Genomic DNA, 4,701 nt, shown 5'->3' with positions numbered 1-4,701 from the left:
AAGCGACGCCCCGTATGAGGGCACTGTTGGCCTTTTGCTCATTTTTCTCGAGGTTTGACCGGCTTGAAGACAGGCCTGGGCTTCATTGTTCAGATATTTCCCTGTTTTATTTCCATTCTCACTGTTGCCTTTTGAAGGGCCTGACCTCCAGTCACCCAGAACACCCCCTGAACAGAGCGTGGTCTTCCTGTCAAGGATGCTACCCATGTCTCTCTGATCTGCTGTCATGGAGCTGCGTACCCGGATGGGTCCTGAGCCTCGGTCACTTGGGTTTACTTGGGGCGGCCTGCACGGTGCTCTTATCTGGAAGGCATCTGACAAGAGACACAGCCCGTGCAGAGACGAGGCGTTCCAAGCCGCTTTTGTACTTCCTCCTCTCGCAAACACTTCGAGGAAGGGGAACCGGTCTCATACTCGCCCTTTCTCCAGGAAGACGTCGTTATTGCCTCAGCCTCTGCGCGAGCTGTCAGGGCACATCTACTGCTCAGTAACCTTCTCAATGCGATTGCCGCCTCCACCCACTCCGCTTACTTTTCAGGTCACTGTCTGCATCAGCGGCACTCTTAACCGTGTCTAACGCCGAGCCTGGGACAGGATGACCAGAACTAGGGCGCGAGCTGATGCTTACTCACAGTGTTGTAAGAGAGCGTTTTGGTACCGTTGGTGTGTGCTCTTAGCAAACGTTTATTGCATATGCAAACGGCTGACCCATGGCCACCCCATTACCACACCTGCAGATACCTCACAGTCTGACTGTTTATTCCTACTGTCTGTTGGTCGAGATGTTTTCTCTTTAAATAATTTTTAAAAATGCAATCATTTTATATTCACAGAATAAGTTGCATGGACAGTCAGAGGTACTCTGATGTTAGCATGTTATTTAACCATGGTTGGTTTGTTGTTGCTAAAAGTCAGAAATTAACACTGTTAGACTACTTTTAAAAAAAAGTTGCTGAAGGGTGCGTGCACTCACCAAAGAGAGAGAAATAAACAGATACAGAGACAAAGAGGGAGAGTGAGAAAGTGCCACCTGGGGGGATGGCCATGCTGTGGTCCCCTCTCCTCCATTCCCCTCTTGGGATTTGGGCACAAGTATGGCAGGTTTTCAAACCAGCGTCTAGGACTCGAACTGCAGTTGGCCGTGTGGGACCCAAGCACCTCCACCACCAGGCCACGGGCTGACTTTATTTGAACTTAACTGTAGACTTTCCACACTTGCCCAGATTTTCACGTACTGTTAATGTTTGTGTTCCAGGATCCAAATCAGGACACCACATTGTATTCTGAAGTTGGGGATTTTTTCCCCTCATAAAATTAAAAGAGCAAAATTTCTCCCTTAGGAAACAGCAGCTGATGAGCTTTGTAAGAAGGTGGCAGAGTTGTTCTGCTAAGAGCATGACATACACCTTGGCGTTTGTGCTCCGCGTCTCTGGTCACCGTGTGATTCTGTCCTCACTGTGCAGACGCAGGCACGGCCGTGAGCACACGATGGGCCTGAGCCTGTTCTAACAAAACTTCATCTACAAATACGGGTGGCAGGCCGTAACTGAGCAGTTGGCAAATCTGCCAGCTCCGACGTTATTGGGCGATGATTCGTCCTCCAGCCCGATGGATGACGGTTAAAAGCAACCTTTTCTTACTGCGTTTAAGGCTTTCTTTGAATTGCCCTGGACTGACTGCCTGTGCTGAGGGATCTGCATGGTCGAAACCGGAGACTTCTCCCGACTGAAGGCTTCTCTACCTACCTGCCTTCTCTAGGCCCAGAAATCCTTGTCTCAATCCTAGTGGAATCATCATCGCAGGTAAATTACCCATTAGTGACTAGGATCGTGTGATAAGTGGGCACACGTCTGAACCAACTCCTAACCAGCCCCCTCGGCTGACTTCGTGAGAGTCACCCCCTGCCCCGCAGCCGCACTTGTAGATTTCTGCTTTGAGGAGTCCGAGGTTTATTCTAAGTTTTTCTGTTATATAGACTTTTTATCTTAGAGGCCTTTTTATATTCACAGAGAAATGGGGGGAAGGTCCAGAGAGTTCCCATACACCTTCCGCGAGCTGCGCGCACCGAGCCGCACTGCGATGGCTGACTTCATGTTTCAACTTGACTAGGACATGGGGGCCAGAAACTCGGTCAAACACCTCTCTGGGTCTCTCCATGGGGTGTTTAGACGGGATTAGCACTCAGTGGGTAGCCGTGGTAAAGCAAACAGTTCTCTAGCAGGGGTGGGCTTCATCCAAACCACTGACGGCTTGAGAAGAATAAAAAGGCTGACCCTAGGGCCAACAGATTGTGTAATGGTTACATGGCTGGGCTCCCACATAGTTGACTGTGGTTCAAAACCCAGACCCAGCAGGTTCAAACTTACACCGGGCACGTGTGCATGTGTGTCCAACATCCCAAGAGGAGACTGGAGGAGACAGGATTGCGGTGTGGCCATCCCCTCAGGGGGTGAGTTCTCACTTTCTAGCCCTCTGTCTCCCTCTGTCTCCCTCTGTCTCTCTGGCAAGTGCACATGTCCTTTAGTAAAAATTTCTCTCTCATACACACAAATAAAAAACCAAAAAATACCTGAAACTGACCCTTTCCAAAGTAAGAGGGCGCTCTCCCTGCCTGACTGCCTTGACCTGGGTGCCTACGTTCCCCGCCTCGGGCCTCACCTGAAACATCAGCACTTGTTCACTTGGGTCTCGAGCTAGCAGCTTTGGACTGGGACCACCCTGGCTCTTCGTCTCCAGGTTGCTGAGTCAGCCTCCAGATAGCAGGACTTGTCCCCCTTAATCACGTGAGACAACTCCTTACAATAAGCCCCTTCCCGTGTGAGCACACACACACACACTTGTGCATTAAACACACACACATACACGCATTCACGCTTGTGCATTAAACACACACACATGCATTTCCTTCTTGGATGGTTCTGTCTCCATGGAGAACCCTGGCTAATGTGCTCACCATCATCATCCTGACTGGAGATTGTGCTTGTTACAACTGAGAAACCTACATGGGCATCGAGTCTTCACTTGGGGTCCGTAGTTTACCTGAGGCACCCTCCTGATGTTGGGTGTTCCCAGGGCGTCAGCGAATGCATATCTCGCGCTTTCCCTGCTCCGTTAGAGCAGTCTCCGTGCCCTGAGCTGCATCTGGCCCTCTCGCCTCAGTCTCGGGTAAACACTGACACTCTCACTGTCCCCGTTCTTGTCCACTATGTTGTGTTGTCCAACACGTACGGCATGTAGCTTTTTCAGATTGACTTCTTTTACTTAGAAATATGCATTTGTTTTATCTTTATTCTGTTTCATAGTTTGAAAATGGACTTGAATGTTCATTTCTTTTTACCACTGAATAACAATCCCCTGTCTGAATGGGCAGAGTTTATCCGTTCACCTTCCGAAGAATGTTTTAGATGCAATTATGATTAAAGCTACTGTAAACATTTATGTGCAGGTTTTTGTATGGACAAAAGTTTTTAACTCACTTGAGTAAATACCGAGCAGTGTGATTGCTTGATCAGATGGTAAGAGTAGCTATTGTTTGGTAAGAAACTGCCAAACTGTCTTCCACGGTGGTTGCACCATTTTGCACACTCAGCAGCAATGAGAAGTCCTCGCTCCACATCTTCGCTACTGTTGATGACGTCAGTGTTTTGGATTTTAGCCATTCCAGTAGGCGTGCGGGGTTTTCTAGTTGCCATTTTAATTTGCAGTCTCCTAACTGCAGTGATGCTGAGCTTCTTTGCTATCTGCATACCTTATTTGGTGAGGTGTCTGGGAAGACCTTTGCCCGTACGCTTTCAGCTAGCTCATTTCTTTTATTATTGTTAAGCTTTAAGTGTTCGTTGTGTATTTTGGGTGATAGTCACTTGTCAGATGTATCATTTGCAAATATTTTCTCCCAGTGCGTGGCTTGTCTTCTTTCGACCTTGACTTTTGCAAAGTAGTTCTTTTTAACAAAGTCCAGCTTATCAACTACTTCTTTTGTGGATTACACTTTTGGTGTCCAAATTAGGGTCATCCAAGTTTTCTCCCATGTTCCAGGAGATCAAGAAATTTTATAGTTTTGCATTTCACATATTTGTTTGTGATCCATTTTGAGGTAGTTTTTGTGAAATGTATAAGGTATTATCTAGTGTTTTTGTTTTCACTCCAGCACCATTTGTTGAAGACCGTCCTCTCCCCACTGGATTGCCTTTGCTTCTTCGTCAAAGACCACGCAGCTGCACTCAGGTCATTGTACCTCTGGGCAGCCCGTCCGCTCTGCTGCCCTGGCTCTCCGTTCTCTGGCCACCATCGCACTGTCCTGACCACAGCCGCATGGTGAGCCCCGAATGGGGAAGCCAGTCTTCGGACTTGCTCTCCAATATTGCATCAGCTGTTTCCGGTTTGTCGACCTTTCATAAAGCTTTATAGAATTTGGAGATAAGGTATTTCGTTCTGCTTTCCTGGGTGACAAACTCAAATATACATATTGTTTTAGTTGGTGTATATTGTTTTAATCAAGACATTTTATGGCGTTGTATTTTACGTATTTGTTTATGATCCATTTTGGATTCGCTTTTGTGACATGTAGAAAGTGTATGTAATTCCTTATGAGCCCTGGATACCCCTCCCCTCTCAGTCTCTGCCATTGGATACCTCTTGGTTTGGCTGGTTTTTTTTTTTTTTTTTCCCCCGTGGGGGGGGCCATGTGGCCCGTGCCCCGGG

General features: G+C 47.7%; 1 long non-coding RNA gene across 4 annotated transcripts in view; it reads left to right on the top strand.

Annotated features, from left to right (window-relative positions):
• LOC106736110 (uncharacterized) overlaps positions 1-4,387 on the top strand; it is a 7,523-nt gene extending 3,136 nt beyond the window's left edge. For all 4 annotated transcript variants that reach the window (XR_003551257.1, XR_003551256.1, XR_003551258.1 and 1 more), the window contains 2 exons: positions 1,651-1,802; positions 4,148-4,387. This is a non-coding gene — a long non-coding RNA (uncharacterized LOC106736110). The remainder of the gene's footprint in view (positions 1-1,650; positions 1,803-4,147) is intronic.
• The last annotated feature ends 314 nt before the right edge of the window (positions 4,388-4,701 follow it).

The sequence above is a fragment of the Tupaia chinensis genome, unplaced genomic scaffold (assembly GCF_000334495.1).
Source record: "Tupaia chinensis unplaced genomic scaffold, TupChi_1.0 Scaffold000644_1, whole genome shotgun sequence".
Lineage (NCBI taxonomy): Eukaryota > Metazoa > Chordata > Mammalia > Scandentia > Tupaiidae > Tupaia > Tupaia belangeri.
This window is presented reverse-complemented; position numbering and strand designations above follow the sequence as displayed.